Here is a 21199-nt window from a genome sequence, read left to right as displayed (position 1 = left end):
CCTTGCCATTGTGGAGATTCACGATATTTCAGAGGGCGTGTGACGTACTTTATTAGGAAGCCAAGTGCCTGGTTGAAGGACAGGGAGCAGCTTCTAGCCCTTGTCTCAAGCCCCCTTCTCCATCCTGTCCTAAGGGGGGAGAGGGTAATGGGCCCCAAATTTTCCTAGTTGGAGAGCTTCTACCCGTGGAAAGACCCAGAACAATGGAGCAGAACTGTAAACAATGTGCAAAGAAATCAGAGGAGGACCAGGAACTTCTCAGGCCTGAGCCTCTATGTGCTTCACTATGACAACATGGCTAAATGAAGAAGGTGAGCATTGCAAGGGGGGTCCCCAGCTGCCAGCCCTGAAGGCCCGATCCCTCCTTGCCTCACGGCTGTGCAAGTGGAGAAGGGGAACAGGCTTAGAAGCCCAGGATGACATCTTGACTGAAAAACGGTGGAACACGGCAACAGCTTCCTCCCGCGTGTCCACAGAGTACTTTCTAGACTTACGACAAGACACGGAGGAGAGTTACGATCACGCATGTCTCCAGTGGGGCAAACTCCACGTCCTGACTTTGTTGATCTTCCTCAGTTATCACAGTCTCCTGAGAGAACAGCTATTTTAAATATTAGGTGGGGAGGGACCAAAAACATGATTTGGCAATTAAAATACATGCCTCAAGGAAGTGGGTTTTGTTTCTTTTTAAGATTTATTTATTTATTTGAAAGAGAGGGAGCAAGCATGAGCAAGAGGGGCGGGAGGAGAGAGAGAGAAACCCGGCAGACTCCGAGCTGAGTGTGGAGCCGACTCAGGGCTCGATCTCACGACCCGGAGATCATGACCTGAGCTGAAACCAAGAGTTGGAGGCTTTTTAAGATTTTATTTATTTATTTATTTGAGAGAGAGAGAGAGCGCGAGAGAGCATGCAAGAGCAAGAGAGGAGAACTGAAGGCGGAGAAAGAGAAGCAGACTCTGCTGAGCAGGGAGACCGATGCAGGACTCGATCCCAGGGCCCCGGGGTCATGACCTGAGCTGAAGGCAGGGGCTCAACCACTGAGGCCCCCAGGTGCCCCTTAAACCATTGTTTGAGCTTCTCTTTTTAACCGAAAATATTAGAAATTGATATGAATTCTCACTAACGTCATTGTTTCATACTCCTCTCTTGACCACCTTTTGTTTCAAACTAAATTAGGCAAGCTGCTGATTCGGAACAACACCTAACTGCTTTTGTAATCCTTTCATTCCACAAACATTTATTAAGGACATATTAGCTGCGAGGCACGATGCCAAAACATAAGTGGGTGAAAACAAAATGACTAAAATAAAGTTTCAGCCCCAAAGAGATTAGCAATCCAGTAAGAGAGGGATAAAATATGATTACAAATGACAACTATTTAATACTGAACGGAAACCCTATGGGGATGTACACCTGAAATGTCAATCTGCGGAGATATTGGGGTCGTGCAAAGTGAAGAGCTGAGCCTGGCCAACTCAAGACAGAAGGAGCCCTGCCCGCAGGTGTCAGCGAGCTCTTCTGAAAGGGAGTCTCGGAACCAGAGGCCTGGGTCAGGGGTTTCAAAGGGTGGTCGGAAGCGCACCCCCATCGGAACACCGTGTGATGCTTGCTGAAAGGGGCCCTGGTGCCTCCCCGTCCTGCCAAATCAGAATCTCCAAGGCAGGCCCAAGAGCCCCGGCCCGGTACCAAGCTCTGCAGGTAGTTCCTGGGACACTTCCCAGCTTGAGACACGGCCTGGAGGACTGGTCCTTGAGCACTGCTGCTCGCGGAAGTACCTAGACTGCAAACCAATGAAATCCAAGTACCCGGGAGGTGGGTCTCAGGCACCCAGAGCATGCAATGGGGACCCCAACATGCCCCCAGCATCCTAGAACCACGGCTCCCGTAACTTTACACAGAGAAGAGTGGGCTCCAGTGCAAGAAAGAAATATGCTCTTTTCCTTTTCATTGATGCGTCTAAGTAGACATTGCAGAAGGTTTCTTCCTCTGGTCTAACATACCCTCCAAGGTCTTGAACTTCATAACCAAACTTGACCCATCCATACATGGGGCAGGCACCATGGGGAGGACCGGAGGAGGCAAGATGAGAGAAGCAGTTCAACGAAGGTGAAAGACCAGCAACAACATGAAAAATGCCAACCTCCGGCGTGTCCACGGTGCTTCGGGACCCGCCAGGAGTGGGGGGAGCCCACGGCGAGCCGGGAGGGGAGCCCTTGCGCTGAGCGCTGGGGAAGGAGAAGCTAGCCTCACGGGGAAGAAGAGACGTCAGCCGCGAAGGCCTGAGCCTATCTGAGGAGTTCAGAGTCTCTGGGGTGTCGCGCGGTTGTGTCCCCCCGGCCTGGAGAATGGTCACGGCACAGTCCCCCAGGTCCAAGACGTCATCCTTCCGGCCTCTGATCTGGCCCCAGCTACGGTCCGGAAGCACTCGGGGGATTCCAAGTGAAGTCCAGGCCGCGCCCACCAGAGATTCTGACTTAATGAGACTCAGTGACCTTGATTCCTAAGTGGCTCCCCGGGGGCTCACAGGAGCGGGGGGGGGGGGGGGGGGGGGCGGGGGGGGGTCACAGGAGGACTGTCAGTGGGAGGGAGCACAGCCTTGGCCTGGCTCTGCTGCTGCCCGTGGGCTGCCCCTGCCCAGGTCCCCCCGGCCCTCCTTCCAGGCCAGGCTCTCGGCCCCCTTGGGGCCCTCAGGGGAGAAGCCCAGGCCTCGGGCCAGGTGGGCCGTGCACCTGGTTCCGAGGGGTCGAGTGAGCCCAGCCGTGCGGCCTGAGCGTTGCTGCAAGCACAGCGGGCCGGAGGGGGCCTGCGTCGGCAGTGGGGGGCCCTGCACCCCCCCCAGGCTCAGCAGGGTCCCCGAGGAATCCGCGAGATCCACGAGTCCCACCGCGGCACAGATCGTGATGTCCCCAGGCAGGGAAAGAACAACGGCGCTGCCCTCAGCTGCTGCCTGGAGGCGATGGGGGGGCGGCGACGGGCGGCGACAGTCACATAGTGGCCAGCGGCATCCGGGCCACCGCAGCCAGGCGGCCGGCGACTCACATCGGAGCTTGGGCGAAGAGCAAATTGCTACACGGCATCGATCTCCTGGGTCCCGTGCAGAGAGCCCACACCCGGAACGGTAGGTCCCGAACGCCCAGGGTGCGTTCACGTGCCAGAATGAACATGTGTGCAGGCGACACGAGTCTGGGCGGGAGACACGTGTGGCTGCACTGGTGTGTGAACCAGGTGGATGAAAACTCTGCTCACGGAATTTTGGAAACAGGATGTCCCCACCGCCCCCCATCTCAGGGTCACAACAGTATGATAAACCGAGTTCCCTGAATCACAATCAGGGCGTGTGATTTCAGAAAAGACTCCTTCCTCAGTTGGAAATGTATTTATAAAAAGAGCTCCCTTGGGATCCTAGATCAAAAACTCTAGGAGTAGGGGCGCTGAGAAGGCGGGGGGGGCACATAGGCCCCCGGAGTCCCTGCTGTCCTGCAGCCGCCGCCAGGGCCCGGTGGGCACAGAGGGCAGCCAACGCCCACGACAAGTCGGAACCAAGAGGCCGCCGACTAGGGCGGTTGCTTCAACATCCAAGAGATTAGAGTCCAGCCCAGGAAGGAGGGGGAGGGAGAGGAAGAAGATCTGAGCAGAAAGTAGCGCTTGTTACACGAAGGTGAAGAGGATGGTCCCCCCTGCCCACCCACCCCACCCACCCCCCCGGCCTGGGCAGGAGCGCGGCCCACACGGAGGGCGCGGAGGGCGGCGGGCAGGTGGGCCCTGCACTGGCCCCGCGGCGCCTCGGACGGCGCTCTCTGTGCTCCTCGCCCGCAGCCTTGCATCGGGAAGCAAGGGGACGTTGGGGAGCCAAGAACAACCACAGCAGGTTGGCCGGCCATCGACAGCCCCCTTTACAGCCCTTCCCTCGCAAAGAGGGTTGCTGCTGCCGCCGTCCTTGTCGTAGGGGCACGCACCGCACAAGCACACACCTGCACCGGGAGGAGATTACCGACTGGAGCGGCTTTTCTGGAACGCAATTACAGGCTGTGTATCAAAGGTCTTGCAAATGTGCAGAGCTTCCCAACTAGAAATTCCGGTTCTGGGAATGTGCTGAAGGCGGCCACCAACAAGGTGAGTGTGGTGTAGCGCTTACCAGCCGGCACTTGACGTCCACACAATCCGGGGGCAGGTCCTGGTCCCACCGACTAGCTGAATAAAACTTTGGACAAATTGCTGGATGTGAACTTCGACATCCCGGTGTGTGCAACGGGGGTAACAGTCGCAGCCATTGCACCAGGCTGTCAGGAGGGGGAGGAAAACCATGACAATGCTCGGCACCGGCGAGCCTGGCAAGATGGGTGAGGTGTGTCAGGTCAGGAAGCGTTGCTGCTGGCCTCGAGCCACACTATTTTATATGTAGAAAGATGGTAGAACAGCCGTGGTACATCACACCACTGGTTGTACAGGGAAAAGCTAAAATGTAATGAAAACATCGAATAATAGGTGATTCGTTAAACAAAATTATGATATATCCTTATGATGAATATTAAGCTGTCCTTTAAAAATGTTATGGAAACATATAAATTGCTATAGAAAGGTCTTCACAACATATCATTAAGTGAAAGAGGCAGGTTTATAAACTAGCATGCGCAGCACGGTGAGCTCTTCGTTCATACAGGCATTTACATGCATAGAAAAATACGTGGAAAGATGGACTCTAAGATATTACAATCATTGCCTGGAAGTGAGATTATGGATGTTTTATGTTTTAAGTCTCTCATACCTTTGGCTTTTTGTTTTGTTTGTTTGTTTTTTAATATTTTATGTATTTATTCATGAGAGACACAGAGAGAGATTGAGGCAGAGACACAGGCAGAGGAAGAAGCAGGCTCCATGCAGGGAGCCCGATGCGGGACTCGATCCCGGGACCCCGGGGTCACGCCCTGGGCAGAGGGTGGATGCGCAACTGCTGAGCCACTCAGGTGTCCCACCTTTGGTTTTTTGTACTGAAAATGTATTGCATTTGCAATAAGAAAAAAAAATCTTTTATAAAAATGTCACTTTTAACTGGAAACTACTCGTTGGGAAGTCACTGGTAAACTTTATCAGGTAATTATCAAAAAATCCCACGGAAGAATTCCAATTAATAATGCAGATGGGGTGAGGGCAATAGGAAATCACGGAGAATGCCACGGTACTACTGCTGCAGGCAAGCTCCAGCAACCGATGCTCCACCGGGGCTGAAATTCGGAGGAGTGGAATATTCGCACAATCTCAAAATATCTCCCTCAAGATCGTCATAATTGCCAACGGGGAAAGAGCAGCTTTACGACGGAGGAGACGGGCAGACGGCACAGGAGCCAACGATCAGGGGTAGCAATGTCTCTCTGGGAGACACATCAGCATCGCGAAGCCCCCGAGAGGACGCCCAGGTGGAAGTCACTCGTGTAGTGTTGTTGTCCGAAAGGTGGGACTTCCGTCGGCCCGTGAGAACACGCCAACAACCTCAGTCAAAGTCGTTCTATAAATACCCGAGCAGTCCTCCTTAACAGCATCAAGGTCATAAGAGACAAGGAAAGGCCCAGAAACTACCCCACGTGTGACGTGACAACTAAGGGCAGTGGGAGATCCTGAACCGGCTGCTAGAATAAAGGACACAAGTGGAAGAACTGATGAATCCAAATAAAAAAGTCAGTAGTTGAGCTAAGAGGGTTGTCCTGTTAATTCCTTAGATTTGATAATGATTACATGGTTACGCAAGATATTAACATCAGAAGAAACTCGGTGAAAGGTACACAGACACTCTTTGCACGGTTTTTTTTGCAATGTTTTTGTATCTAAAATTATTTCAAAATAAAAACTTTAAAGCAAGACTGGGTAAGCCTCCATGCCTGGGATTAGACATTACTGGGAAGTCCCCAGGAGGGCCCGGGCAGGAAAGGTCTTAGTCCTATATCTCCTCATGTTTGAATAAAAATATTACTTTTACAACTTGCTAGATTAAAATTAGATTAAGGCAAACACAGGGGAATGTAACAAATCAGTTTTCAGCACATAGCCACGGAGAACAGTCACAGATACTATCAATATTCAACATTTCTCTTTTGAACTGTCACTCTTCAAAAGCCATAGTTTCCCCCATTCCAGTTCACTGGTTCAATTCTCTTTTTTAAATCTCAATGATCTTTTTTCTGTGTCCCATCTGTGAGTCAACAAAAATTAAAGATCAAAGTCTTCTTTTGAATTTTAAATGTCTCACGAAGCGACTTTGTCATTGCCCACTTCTTCTGTTGACCCTTTCAAAATCAGATAGGAAACGTTTGTTTCCTCAGTGCCTGCCGAATTGGTACCGGAGTCAGAAAGAAAATCACCGATCTAGACAGGCCGTAGACTTCCGCGCTTCCTAAGGAAACAGATGTTGACCTCCCAGTGCAAGCCTATCCCTGATTAAAACAAATGGCAACCACGGAGGCAACCCAATTTATTGGAAGTTACTCTAAGTTCACTTCTATTTTCACCATCTCCACTTTATAGTCGACAAAACTGAGGCTTAAATGAAGGGATCCATCTTTTTTTTCAAGGTCCTAGAGTAAGTAGCAGAATCAGGCCCCTGGTAGCTCTGCTCTTCATGGTTTGTTTGGAAACGATGTTCATTTGGTGAATTTCACTGCTTTTAGAGGCCTATCTAGAAACTTCTGGAAATCCAAAGCCGCGTGTTGAGGAAAAGACGCCTGTCGCAGGTAAGAGTCTGCTGGCACAGTCACCCGTTCTCCGTTGTACGGGGGAACGAAGAACACCGAGGTCGGATCAGGGCAGGGCAAACAAAAACCGCCTCACGCAAGTCAACTGAAGGACCGAGTGGGAGCTCACTAATCTAGGATTTCTCCTTCGCTGTTCAGAGATTCACTCTACATCTTAATATGCAAAACTGCAGTTGACTTAAGATGGAGACTAGAGTCTCTAATCACTGTGATTCCACATGTGTAGCCGTTTACTATAGGGAATGGACCACGTCCTTGTGCGCACTCCCTTCCCTCCCCTAAACCATCCTACATACATCTGCCAGATTAATCTTCTTAAAGTTTTAATTACTTCATTCCTCAGCTGAAAAACCTTAAATGGCTCCACACTGCCTTTGAAATACTATCTAAATTCCTCAACGTCTGGCTCCAATTTTTACTTCCCAGTAAAATTTTATCATCAGTCAGGATAATTTCCGAAACAACTAACAGAAATCTCAGCTCACACCGGCCTAAACAGACGGGAACTTACGTTCTCATATAACCGGGAGGACAGGAATAGGACAGGCTCTGCGGTGGCTTAATCCAGTAGCTCCGGTTCCACGTCCCCAGGCTTCTCGCTCTCTGGCTCTCCCTCTCTCTACCCTTGTCAAACACTCTGTACTCAAGCCAAATGAAAACACAAGTCCTTGCTTTCTCACTTTGTCATGGAACATCCACCCACCAACCTGCAAGGCCCACATCTTCCGTGGCCCATCCCTGCCTCTCCCGGCACAAAGCCTTGCCCTCTTCCTCTGTGACTCCATGGTACCTTATACCTCTATATAAAGGCCGTTGCTGCGTCCTGGCTTGTAAAATAGCCCCTCGTATCTATGTCTTACTTGCTGTACTCAGCTGTAAGATCCCCGAGGACTGAATCCAAATCCAGCCCCTCCACATGGCCCCATGTCCTGACTGGTGCATTGTCCACAGGCTGCCAGTAAATAAGCCCATCAATCAAGAAACAAGTCGACTGTGTCAGAAAATTTCCATGGTTGTTTGTCCTAAGGCACCATTTTCTCCCTTTCATTTGGCAATCTTCAGAGCCTAACACAAATTAAGACAAGTTTTTGTTTTTTAGTTAAATGTGACATTCTCAGTAAACAATACAGGGGACCTCCCTACATATATATATATCAGGTCTATTGCACATCTGGCCAATACTGATGAAGAGACGCTCCAGAAAATTGCTCAAGAGACCAAGGTCATTGTGGACCATGAGAAGGACTGGAAACTAGGCCGGTGCATCTTACAGCTCCCTGGGATTCTCCAAAAGATTTTAGGTGACTTACTTCTCCATACTCTCTGTGATTATATCTATGAGCTGGCAACTGCCTTCACAGAATTTTAGGATAGCTGCTCTCGTGTGGAGCAAGATAGACAAACTGGACAAGGGTTGAAGGTAAACATGTGGCGTATGCTGCTTTGTGTAGCAGTAGCTGCTATTATGGCCAAGGCATTCGATATCTTGGGAATACAGTCTGTCCAAAGAACATAATCCTTAGGTTTGAATACTGTGTGTTTCTATCAAAAATAGCCATTTAGCACTATTTGCTTTTTTACAGTCATGTGGATACAAAAATAAGTAAAATTGTCAACTCACGTCAGATGTCTCAACCTTGGGTTGAAAACACCAGAGGACACTCAGGTTCTGCAGAAAAGAACAGCAAGTAGAAAAGCTCTTCCAAAGCCTAAAATGATGGTAGGACCTGGGCTAAGTCTGCTTCCTGTTGATGATGTTTCTTCCATGTTCCCTGCTGACCTGCATATTATCCTCCTCTAAGTGAGACACCAGAAAAAAACCAGCCTCCTCTTGGCATCACTCACTCTCTAAACCCGACGGAGGCCTAAAGCAAACCTGTTCTAATATTTGCCTGTATAGAAATGGAGTCCGAGAAAAATCTCCAGGGAGAACGGCCTAGGGGAAATCACGTGGCAAAGTCAGACTCCCTGACCACGTTCCTGCCCAAAATCATTATCCATATAAACCACATTGACATCTATCCTATCTCGGGGCAAACTGGACACCAGCATCTTTCACTTAACAACAACGGCGGAGAAGTTGGCAAAGGACAGCAAGCTGCCCGAGTGCTGTGTGGGAGAGAATGCAAGTCTGCTTCCGTGTAGGATCCGGTCAGCTGGCAGATAAGGTCTGGCCTTGGGATTCATTCAGTCGCTCACTCTAAAATATTTAATACGCGTCTGTTAGGTGTCAGGTGCTATGTTAGTTATGAGCTTCAAACTTCTTGGGGGCCAGCTCGAAAACGCCAGCTCGATCTTCTCCCAAAGCCACCTCCCTCATCTATGACCCAACAGCTCAGCTTCTCCTTGAGATGGGGAGCCCAGGATGAGCAGTGTCCATGAAGCTTCTGCCTCAAGTTCTAGGGCAGAAGTGGCCAAGTCTCACCAGAGGCTGAGGTTGTGCCAAGCCAGCTGGCTGTGCCCCATGGGTTGTTAAATATAAATGAAGGGGAGGGACATTTGCCCCGTCATCCCTCATGAGAAAGACTGTAATAATATATCACTTACGACTTTCAAATAAAGCCTCATTGTTGAACATGGGACAGAGCCGTCCTTTGACTTTGCTGAGCTGGGGTGATCACCCTAGCACCAAATGTTGGGGGTCTCCACGGTAATGGAATGTGACTCATAAAGACAACTGCTGATGAAGAGAAAGTTCATTCTTTCATCATTCATTCATGGCTTGAGTCATTCATCCGACAAACATTTATTGAGAACCTCCCATTTGCCAAGTTCTCCGCCCTGGAAGACACATGAACAGATCACCACACACTAGGATCAGCGCCATCACAGAAATAAGCGCGGAGGGAAATGGTAAGCTCTGCCTGGAGAGTCGGAGAAGGCTCAGAGAGGTGGTAACACTGAATCCATGAAGGGTGTAAACATCGGAGATGTCCCCACTCACAAACTTTCCCCGAGTGCCCAAAGTAAATGCAGGTATAAGCAGAGATGCGAGTAGTTCTACTTTAAATACAGGAAAAGTTGAAAAGGGACAGGCCTGGACTTTTTAGCTAAATATGGGGATGAAATCATTGCAAGAAGACAACCCAAGTCGCTCATCATTTTGCATTGATGGTAACTTCTTTCCTGGGGCCCTTCTCAGTTCTCTGTTGTTTGTGGGTAAATATCCACCGCTATTTAACAGTATTCCTGTTTAATTGGCAACCAGCTGCCTCTAGGAAGCAAGATATTATGTTCAAGTGTAACCATTTCCCCACCTCCCTCTTATCACTGAGACAAAGACTGAGTGGAGAAAATGTATTCTTAAAATCGATAGGCTCTTTAGAAAATAAAACCAGCAATGTGATCTCTAGTTAGCGCTAAGAACTCTAGCTTTCCTGAAGTGTCGGCTCATGGTAGGCAAAGAGCATACGATCTTGATTAGGAGCAGCCCTCACGTCAAACGTTCGTGATCACCTCTCAATCAGATTAAAGAATTAGCTGCTTCTTGAATCGCCTCTCTTGAGAGTGTTTTTATTTGAAACTTTTATGGCCTCAGAACTTTTGAAACCCTTCAATAGCAAATTCCCATAATCCGGGAGCTGGCTTTCTGGGCTGGCCAGATGCTGCCTGTCTGCTCAGTATAGGGTTGGTGGGATATGCCAGAAAGCAGGAATGCTTTGGAAGAGGGCCATGCACATGTGTTGGGACACACGCATGAGGAAGACCACTCTGACTGGTAAAGGAAGGCAAACAAAAGCATCAAGGCCTCACTGGGTAAAGGGCAGCCCAAAGAGATGGGGAAATCTCTAAACCAAAGAACAAATAGTGGAATTCCAGACACCTGGGTCCATGGAGGGGAAGAGATGGGCCTGTGGGGAGGGCAGTAGTTGCTATGGACAGCCTGCTAAGCAAACCCCCCTTCACAAAGGTCCTATGACTCGCATTCATCCTAACAGATAAGACAAATAGGTAATTATTCCATCCAGAAAACATCAAGATTGTGATACAGCTATAAACACACTGTCTTAGAGATGTAGCAGATTAGCCCAAAGAAGTTCAATGGCCTTCTTACAGCCCCGAAGAACTTGATAATAGAAGAAATCGCATAGCGAACATTGCCAGACTGAAGACGGAAATCTCCCTACAGGCAGCTCCTATCCAGGGCATTTTGCTCCACTTGAACAGGGGCAACAAGAAATGCTTCATAGGAGTGTGTGTGTTCCCTCAGGTCATCATAAAAATCATAACAAATCATAACATTTTGGGATTCAAGAAAATTCAATAAAGTTCAACTCCTCCTTTTTATAGATGAGGAAGACGAGGCCCCAGGGAATACGATGACCTCCTTAAAATAATACAACTGCCAAAGTTGTGAAAAAGCCACAATTTATACTCGAGTCATCTGATCCCAACTTTGAACCATCTCCACCTCAAAAAAAGATTATAAGCAACAATAAGAGACAGAAAATCTCTCCACTTCCCAAGGTAGGGAGCAGCACTCTTACAAACACCTGCAACTTCATAGAAACACTGGCCTTGAATTTATCTTCTTGAACTACTCTGTACTCCTGAACTATCGCTCTCCTTGGTGAGGACCGTTTGCCCGCTACCTGCTATATAAAGCTGACCTTCTTTTAATGACTATGATGGGAGCCAATAGCTCTAGCTTTCTAGGAATTGTTCCATCTTCAATTCACCCTTATCCTTCTTGGTTTTATAAATTCACTAGATAAACTAAAAAATATCTTTCTCCACTTCCAAGAAAATCTGAGGTTGTCGCTTGGTGAATTTAAAGCTCTATGAGGAGAGAGCAGAAATAAAAGCCAGTTGGAAAACAACCAAGCCTCTAGCAGGATTCTCTGAGCCTGTGTGCACGTGTGCATATGCTCCCACCACTACTGCAGCTCAGGATTTGCTCTTGGTTCTGACCTGTTCTCATTGCCTGGCACCTGCTTCTGGGCCTCTGTGTCCATGGGAGCCTGTCCTGGTGGGACACATCAGAGGTTGTCACCCATCTCTTCATAAAGGGTCAAGCCCATGAGCGCAGCCTAGGGATGCCACTTGGATGTCATCAAGAGGGGTCAATGCCTCATGGTGGCATTCTGATTCTCTCCCTACTCCTGAGGGAAAGGAGAGGGAGGCGATTTTTTTTTTAAGTGCAATGTATCTCCTTGAAAAGTACAGAGAAGATAGAGCCACTCTCTTTGGGTGGGAACACTAATTATAATAACTCGTATTTATGGAGCACTCCCAGTGCTCAGCACTTCACATACATGATCTCATTTCATGTTGAAAACATCTCCATGAGGAATGCATTATTCTTTTTCATGATAACGAAACTGGGGGTCCTAGTAGTAAAGCTGGGACTTGAACCCAGGGGGGTCTGCACGTGTAACTACTCACTCTCCGGCTCCTTAGGCATTAAGACAGGTAGGAAGCGCTTGCCCAAAATAATACTGATGGAACGGTGTCTGGAGAATATGCAGTCTGTCAATTCCCCCAGACATTTCAAATCTCAGCCTTGGATCAAGCAGGAACTCGAGGAAGCCGTACAGTCATCAGCTTGACGTTGAAGGACATTATAATCTAACATTGAAAGACAAAACAAATCTAGCACGAAGATGTTGTTGAAGGCATCATCCACTACCTTGACATAGTATCCTCCTCACTAAGACCCATGGGGAAACATTTCCTGTTGCTCTCAGTATCAGGAAAAGCTGTCTTCTCCTAAATAGTCACTTTGTTTGTAAATGTGAACAGAGTAAATTCTGTTCCTGTTTGGTTTCCATCTTTGTTATGGCTCCTAGGAATTGTTAAGCCAAATTTATATCCCACATCTAGAAACTCTCCAGGACTATATACCCGCAATACATCTTCTGGTATACTCTACTCACTCCTTGTTTTATTAGTTTCTTACCTGTACTCTCCTTTGGTCTTGATCCCACAGCTATTAATTTTTTTGCTTTCCTTCATTTATTTTACTATCTCTAATCTCCTATGGAATGAGGTACTGAATGAATGAATAATAGTCAAACCATTGTCTTCTTTTTAATGAGTTGGAAAAGATGCATGGCACCCATTCAAGTCCCTGAATCCCCAGTGAGAGGAAAGCCCAGACCCTGATCAACAAGACCGTGCTTGTGGGAAACCTACAATCGACGGGGACTAGCAGGGCCATGTAATGAGAGGAAAGGGTGAATGATGACCTCATGGTAACGAAGAGGGGAACACTAATGCTACCCCAAAAACATTTAAACCACCCTGGGGACCCTGCCAATGAGAAAAGGAGAACTTTGGAGGACTGAGTTTCTATTTGTGACGCTATATAGGCTTGAGCCTGAGGCTTCCACTAGCATAACCCACACCCTCTGGAGCCCATCGTTCCAGGCTGCAGTATCCTGAAGTCATAACTGTACACATGTAGGATTAAGCCATGTTTTAGCGTTGTCTCACCTCACTGGTTTGCAGCTTATAGCTCTGGATGATAATTATGCTTTGAAGTACTCCATTTATCTCACGTCTACAAATCACGTAGCGATTATACTTTTAGGGCCCCCTAAATGCTCTCAGGACTGAGCCTATCGAGTCACCCGAATCTCTAGCTGTTGACTCAGTACTACAGCTCTAGCAAACGCAGGTTGACTGTTCCAAATGGTCAACAGAGGAGACGGATGTCCAAGAGGAAGGTAAATTTGGCCGAAGAAGAATCATGTGAGTGGAGCTCTGGTTGCTCAGACTATGAAAGCAAAGACACTAAATTCCATGTTCAAGGTTCCCCCTGTTGGCTCCTGATGGACAGGCTGATGAAGCACATTACCTTATGCCTGGGCAGTGATGTGGAGCTTAATGATGCATGATCATTCCATTACGTTTCCTAAATGATTACAGCTGCCATAAAAAAATAAAAATGGTGTGTCTGAGATTGGAAATATCTGGAGGAGACCTTCATGTTGCTGAATCAACTAACAGGTATTTCTTGGGCATCACCCATAAGTTCATCACTGTGACAAGCTTATTGGTGGAACCATAAACAAATCAAGATCTGATTGATGCCCTCAGAGGATTTACTCTTTAGTTGGGAAGACAAGCCACTTATTAAAAACTAAAGAATCCTTATAATCAAAGCATTTGGCATTTGTGAGAAGAAGAAGAAGAAGAAGAAGAAGAAGAAGAAGAAGAAGAAGAAGAAGAAGAAGGAGGAGGAGGAGGAGGAGGAGGAGGAGGAGGAGGAGGAGGAGGAGGAGGAGAAGGAAGAAGGAAGAAGGAAGAAGGAAGAAGGAGAAGAAGAGGAGGAGGAGGAGGAAGAAGAAGGAAGAAGAAGAAGAAGAAGAGGAGGAGGAGGAGGAGGAGGAGGAGGACAAGAGGACACTGGGAGTGGGCTTTGCTAAGGCAGAGGTAGGATCTGAGTCGGCCCTGAAGAGGAGCTAAAATTCAACTAAGAGCAAGAGATGAGGGGCGCCTGGGTGGCTCAGGGTTGAGCATCTCCCTTCGGCCCAGGGCATGACCCCAGGTCCCGGGATCGAGTCCTGCATCAGGCTCCCTGCATGGAGCCTGCTTCTCCCTCTGCCTGTGTCTCTGCCTCTCTCTGTGTGTCTCTCATGGATAAATAAAATCTTTAAAAAAAAAAAAGAGCAAAAGATGAGAGAGTTCATTGCAGGTTGAGGCAAAGGGGCGAAGTGCATGGACACAGCCTGCGGGAGGCGTACTGAGCCGATCTGGACTTCCCCCTTCACTCGGGCCCAACAGACACTGTCCTATACTCCCACGAGGAAGAGCAGATGTTTCAAGACCACACACCTCACATAGTTTTGCAGAAACCGCTCTCGATTTTACTTCCCTTGTTTACCAGTTAGATTTCATTTGATTCTTTTCCCTCCCGTGTGGGCCTTACTATCCCGGTTATATATTTGGCTACAATTCTGAAAGGCAGAAGTAAAACCCAGTTGGAAAACGAGCCCGCAGCAGGGTTCTCGGAGCCTGTGTGCCCGTGTGCCTACGCTCCCCACCACTTCCGAAAGCACTTTGCTGGGGTTCGTGAAGACCGTGCACAGGACAGCTGCTCACATGCTCTTCAGCAGAAAGTCCTGAGCTTCCGGATAGCCGCGTTGCAAGGGGCGCTCTCACCACCTCTCATCTTCTAATCCTAAAACTAACGGGATGTGGCTCCGTTTTCTCCCCATCTGCTTCGAGCCACCTGGGAGCTCTCCGGGTCTCTGGAGCTGATGGTGGAATTATTAAGGGAAGGGGGGATGTGCTCCCCCTTGGAGACGGGGTGAGGAGATCACGGCCTCGTAGCCAGTAGACATGTAGTCTCCAGGCAGCGAGTGACGCTCCTGAAACGACCAGAGCTTACGTTCTCCCGTCAAGCTAAGGGCCTTGGAACACCAGGGAGAGGGAAACAGCACATTTTGTTTCTGATAATAAATCTCCCATCTTATCGCCTGAGACATCTTGCTCTCCGGGGGAAACGGGGCCTGTTTCTCGGCATTTTCCGATTGGGCTCTTCCTTGCCTCCGCCCGCCTCTTACCGGGATCCCCAAGAGGCAACCTGCCATCACGCCTGCCATTTCCTCCCCCCTTCCCCTCCTTTCCAATCTCATTTAGATACTTTCTCTTTCCCCAGCCCCTCCCTCAGCTCCCCATCCTGGTCTTCCTCGGCCGACCATCATTACCCAGGGGATCTCTTCCTATAGGTCTTCAGAGAGAAACACTTCCTGGGTTGGACTGTGAAGCAAAACATTATGAGACTCTAACTCAATCTCAATTACTATTTGGCACCACGTTTTATGAGTGAGAAATGCAATAAAATAGCAATTTCTAAATTTAACTAGCATTATATAATGCAATTATTTATTCCAGAAGGCTGTTGTTTATATATTGCCCGCGCCATCGATCGGCCCGAGAAAGGCAGTGTATAGGAAGCCATATAAATCGATCATTATTTAGAGTGGTTAATCAAATATCTCATTTGCTTCTATGAATTTCCCTCCAGTGATCACGCTGCGTACCCCACAAGGTACCAGTGGCCTGCGACCCGGTCCACACACCAACACTAGACAAGAACAGAGTCGAGCGAGAGGTGCAAAGAGATGACTGGCCCCTTCCCTTGTCTGAAATGCCAGAAGAGCCGTTAAAGCAGCAGAAGCCACGTTCTTCTTCCAGACGCCCGTCCCCACGCGGCTCCCACCCGTGACCACCATAAGCTGAAGCCACGTGACAACTGCGATTATCCGTCATCGTTGTCACCCACATGACGACGAGGCCGCTCCCCACTGCGCGCTGCTCCGATGCGTCGGAAAGTGAGAGACGCTCTTCCGAGGGCTTCTTGTTTGTTTGCTGTTTGCTTTATAAGCTCCTTCAGGCAGGATGGGGGCAGGGGGAGAGGGAGAAATGGAAATTCAGTCAGGAAAACAATTAACCAGCACAGCTTCGCTGCACAGCAACATGAAATCCTATCGCCTTTAGAGCCCCGCGCGCCCGGCTCTGGTTTCACGCGCATTTAAGGATGAAAACCGGTCCGAACGCTGAGCTGATGCTGGCCTGCAAATGAAAAAATCAAAGAGGCAAACGTAAAATCTCGTTCGCTGCCTAATCACATCTCAAGAATGGTGATCTGAGCTGGGAGTATTTTTAGTCTGTACACAAGAAAATGCACCTTCGCTCTCCTCAGGCCTTGGTCGGTTGCCAGAGAATTGTCAATCTTTTTCTTTTTTTCCACGTTGCATATAAAAAAGTTAATGGGATGAGCGCTGGGTGTTATTCTATATGTTGGCAAACTGAACACCAATAAAAAATAAATTCATAAAAAATAAAAATAAAAATAAATAAAAAATAAAAAAAGTCAACGTTTGCTTAAAAATACATTGCACTAGTTCACTAATGACGCGGTCAGCTAAGCCACCGTCCTCACAGACAACCGGGCTGTCCTCGCTAGATCCCGCGAAGCAGTAACGAGCGCTTTCCCCAAAAGCAAAGTACTAGCGCTTCTGGAAAGGGGACACACCTACCAACCTTTGTGCTAAGCTTTGCCGCGTAAGAGGGATCTACTTTTATCTCAAAACGCCAGGATAGATCACATAACCTGCAAAACATTCATGCTTCCTTTCCTTTTTTTTTTTTTTTCCCCTTTCCTAATTGAGTGTTTTTCTTTTGGAGAGTTTGTGGTGTACTAGGAGTTCACCTGCAATACAGCAGGAAATCTCTCAACACAAAGCAATCCACAAAGGTTTATTTCGCCCCGAGTACTTCCGAAGGGGTTTTTGTCATTTGACTTTAGGTTGAAAAAGGAAATAAAGTGACTGAGGCATCTGGCTCCCTTATCTTTTTCAAGAAACCATCTTGGAATAATGTGAGATTCACCGAAAGGTCGCCGACGTGTACAGGACGCAGGGCTCCTGCGCGGCCCTCGCACGGCTGCCCCACGTCTTACGCCTTAGGTCACTATGGCACATCTGTCAAAACTAAGAAGCTGGTATTGATCGATTGCCATGGACTGAACTGCAGGTTTTGTTTGGATCCCACCAACCGTCCTCTGGCTCTTCCGGGATCCACCTTGCCCTGAGTTCACACCTCCTCGGTCGCCCGGATCTGTGCCGGTTCCGCATCTTTGCTGGTTTTTCACGACGGGTCACATATCCTGTAGCGTTGTCTCCAACCTGAGCTTCTCTCTTGCTTTTTCTCGTGGTGGGAGTGGTGGTGGGAGTTTTTAGGACGAATAACACAGAGGTGAGTCGCCCTTCCGTCCCTCGGTGTCAGAGTGATACCCACGCGATGGCACTGCTGACATTAGCCTTCGTTCTCCGAGAGCTCGTGGTGGCCAACTTTCTCCACTCCAGGTTTGCTATTCTACTCTTTCTTTTATTTATTTGTTGGAGAGAAGTCACAGAGTCCAACCCACACTCGGGAGGGGTAGGGGGTGAGAAGCTTGCGGAGAGGGAGGTGCCTACCTACGTTATTTGGAGGGCGGCTATCGCTATCGAGGAAGCATACCCTGAGAAAAACGTGCCTCTTCTTCCCAATTTATTTACTTATTCAAGAGTTGCTTCCCTTAGGGGCGCCCGGGGGGCTCCGTGGTTGAGCGTCTGCCTTCGGCTCAGGTCGTGACCCTGGAGACCCGGGATCGAGTCCCGCATCGGGCCTGCATGGGGCCTGCTTCTCCCCCTGCCTGTGTCTCTGCTTCTCTCCCTGTGTCTCTCATGGATAAATAAATAAAACCTTTAAAAAAAAAAAAGAGTTGCTTCCCTTAATTTTAAAATAAGACACATCACTTAAGTGATGAACATCTTAAGGACACAAAACACTAAGAAAACACATCAGGGGTTTTAATTTTCGGAGAAATATTGTTTCCAAGGCCTTTTTCAATAAAACAGATTTAATATTGATGTAACGTGCCCAGGGGAAAAAGCCCACAAGAGGTCATACACCCTCCGCCCCCACCCCGAGCTCATCAGGTGCACCCCAAGCCACGCACAAAAACAAGTGGTCACCTGGAACTTAGGCTGAACCCTTTTGGCTCAGCAAACATCTCCGTCCGTCTCGGCCTCGCTCAGCCACGCAATTACCTGTGCCGAAAACAGAGGAAGCGGCGTCCCCATCTTATCTGAAGGCCCCAGTGTCCTCCCACGGCCTCCAAGCACAGCACGTCGGAGTCACCCACCGTGGCCACCCCAGCGTGACCGCTCTCCCCTGGCTCACTCATCCTCACGCCTTCCACAGACCTCTACACCTACTCTATGGCGAACACCGAGCTGGGGCCCGGGGCAGCAAAGGGAAAGAAAGGTTCCGAGAACACGTCCTGGGCTGCGGGTCGAGGCACCCACCGGGTTCACCTGTGTCTTCATGAGATCTGATAAGGATGACACGTGAGCCGGCACGTCAGGTGTGGACGCACACTCTCCCACTTGGAGAAGGGCACCGGCGACTGCTTGTGGGGCAGTGACCACGTCTAGGGCCCTTCCGTCTCGGAGGACAGCTTTTCCCATTAGAGGCACCTCGACGGGCAGTAAAGAAAAGCTTCGTCCAGGAGCATTAAGGCTTCCTGAGCGAACCCAGCAAGGCTTCCCTGCGTGCCGGTGCCCTCCAGGCAAGAGGGGGGACACGGGCCAAACGACTCTACTGCTGCAAACAGAATGTGCCCACCTGGCCGTGGAGGGAGGAGGTTGGCAGGTTCTCCCCCTGTGCCCGGAGAAAACCCAGGTGCCGTGGCCCAACCACCCGGGGGGAGGCCACGGCCAAAGATCTGTGCCGCACAATCAGCGGGGTCCCTTCGGGACGACCCAGCGAACACCCAGGTGGCCCAACCAGCCCGTGCCACCAGTCACTATCCTGGAACGTGACAGGATGGCCACACAGTCCCGGTGACACCCCGCGTTGCTGGTACAACCGGGTCGGGTCCGTTTAGGGTGCATTTTCTGTTCTCCTCATGGGGATGCCCGAGGGCTAAAGGGCCATAAGCGGGGTGAGCCCGCGAGCCCACCCGGAGCCCCCTGCAGCCACCCGGGCGGCTGGCGGTGCCATTTCCAGGACACTCGCGGGCAGCGGCTTGCTGGGCGGAGGAGGAACTGCCCGGGGCCGTTGTTAGCAGGTGCCGCGCGGGGCTCTTCGCATCAGGGATGACGCGGGACACAGAGGAGCAAGAGCTGTGGCCGCGGTGTCCCCCCGAGCAGCGATACCCTCCGGCGACGCCGTGGGCCAGCTCTCTCCCCACAAGGCCGCCGCAGCTCCTGAGCAAACACGGGGTCTGGCTGCCGTGTGCGCGTCCTGCGGGGCCGGAGGAGACACCTGCTGGCGGCATCTGGGGTGGGACAAATCGCCGGGACGTCAGCAGGACTTTAGTCCCCACAGATGAGATAGAACAGAGTCACTACACTGTGGCTCAAGTGAGTGAACCACCAGGGAGCTCCGGGCACTGATGGAGGAGGGACGCAGAACAGGACTCGGGGACGTGGTCAGTGGGAACGAGGGCGGCGGCCCCGTCAAGCAGGCTGACCCCCAAACGCTTCAGGAATCTGGATTAAACATTCCTTCCGGGGCTGAGGACGGTGACTGAGCGCTTACAGGTTCGCTCCCGGCTCCCTCCCTGCCTTCGGAGGGGCACCTGGTGGCCGGGGCGACAGGACTGGGCCGTGCAGGCAGGTCCCTGTCCCTGTCCCTGCGGGGCTGCCCTCGGTCCACAGGGGCTCTTCCCGGCTGCTTCAGCTGCTGCGGAGGCCTGGTGCAGACGTGGGCCCCATCCCGCGGGCCGGTGCACGGAGGGCGCACCCTGGGGCCACCCCGGCTACTACCAGGGCCCTGCTGCTCTCCCCGCACCCAGACGGTCTCTGTAAGGGATGGTGCAGATTTTGAGGCAGACACTCATTCTCTCCACTTCTCCCGTCCTTCAGCCTCGCTGAGCCTGGTCTACACCTTCTCCTCAATGCCGGAGTAGGCCATGGTTTATGAGGATCTATCCCAGCCTACCTACCTGACGCGGAGAGCTCTTTACCTACGGAGCCCTGCAGAGCGGGTCTGGGGTGCTGCATCCTGTGACCGGGTGTCATGGGGAGACGTGTCACCCCTGCCCGGGAGGAGCTCTCCATCCAGGGAACAGCGCACCGTGCCCCTCAGGTAACACTATCGTCCACCTGAAGGACTTCGTCCACGCCGCCATTCCCTGTTCCCCGTCCAGGCTGCACACCTCCCTCCTGGGAGACTGAGAGCTTCCCTCGGACTCTTGGGGATGAGTTTACCCAAATAAGGACGCTCAGCTCGGCCTGTCACACCCACAAGGCCTGGGCATTTCCTGGACCCCGTGAGAGGACGCCACACACCCTGGGTGTGCTACCCTGCTCAGCACGGGCAGAGAGCCCGGTGGAAGCCGAGTGTGTGGATTATGGCCCCGCAAGGATCTGGAGAGATGCTTCTCTCCAACCACACGCCGGAAGGTGGCAGGTACCCAGAGCTGGGAGAGTCCGCGTCCACACAATACCCTATTGTACACTGTTTAAAAAAAAAAAAAGCAGCAAATTGATAATGACATGTTAAGATGTAGGTCATTCTTTCTCATGGGACTCCGCCTAACTCCGCGGCGCCAACGTGGTGTCAGAGGCGGGCAGGCCAGGTTTCATTTCCTGTTTCACCACTTAGTGATTCCGTGCTGTGGGGCCCGCTCCCTAGTATCTCTTCACATCTTACAAGTGAGGCAGCCAGTGAAAGAACACACCGGGCCGGGTGGCCGCGAGACTGCAGTAGGTACACTCGTCAAATGCGCGGCGCAAACGTTGGCTTAGTCACCCGTCTCCTGGCCGTGAGGGACCGAGAAGGAGCGCAGCTTTGTGCCTCGCTGCGGTGCAGTACCTCCCACGTCGAGCAAGCTCTCCTGAACTAAAAGCCAGACCTACATACCTGCTGGGGAGCGGGGGGCGGGGGGCGGGGGGCTGGGGTGCAGGGGGAGGCAGGAAGGAGGAACCGCGGCCTGGAATTCGGTCTCACAACC

The 21199-nt window shown here is 50.5% G+C and overlaps 2 long non-coding RNA genes across 5 annotated transcripts in view; one reads left to right on the top strand and one right to left on the bottom strand.

Annotated features, from left to right (window-relative positions):
* LOC125754300 (uncharacterized) overlaps window positions 1-9387 on the bottom strand; it is a 29673-nt gene extending 20286 nt beyond the window's left edge. For all 3 annotated transcript variants that reach the window (XR_007408187.1, XR_007408188.1, XR_007408186.1), the window contains exon 1: window positions 7256-9387. This is a non-coding gene — a long non-coding RNA (uncharacterized LOC125754300). The remainder of the gene's footprint in view (window positions 1-7255) is intronic.
* Window positions 9158-17914, top strand: LOC112645991 (uncharacterized). 2 transcript variants are annotated; one of them, XR_003127404.3, is made up of 3 exons: window positions 9438-9597; window positions 15719-17561; window positions 17778-17914. It is a non-coding gene; the product is annotated as an uncharacterized LOC112645991 (long non-coding RNA). The 2 variants fall into 2 exon arrangements; XR_007408185.1 differs by lacking the exon at window positions 17778-17914 and having other exon boundaries at window positions 9158-9597; window positions 15719-16440.
* The last annotated feature ends 3285 nt before the right edge of the window (window positions 17915-21199 follow it).

Source organism: Canis lupus, chromosome 34 (assembly GCF_003254725.2).
Source record: "Canis lupus dingo isolate Sandy chromosome 34, ASM325472v2, whole genome shotgun sequence".
Taxonomy (NCBI): domain Eukaryota; kingdom Metazoa; phylum Chordata; class Mammalia; order Carnivora; family Canidae; genus Canis; species Canis lupus.
The sequence above is the reverse complement of the archived record's forward strand: the minus strand, read 5'-3'. Positions and strand labels throughout refer to the sequence as shown.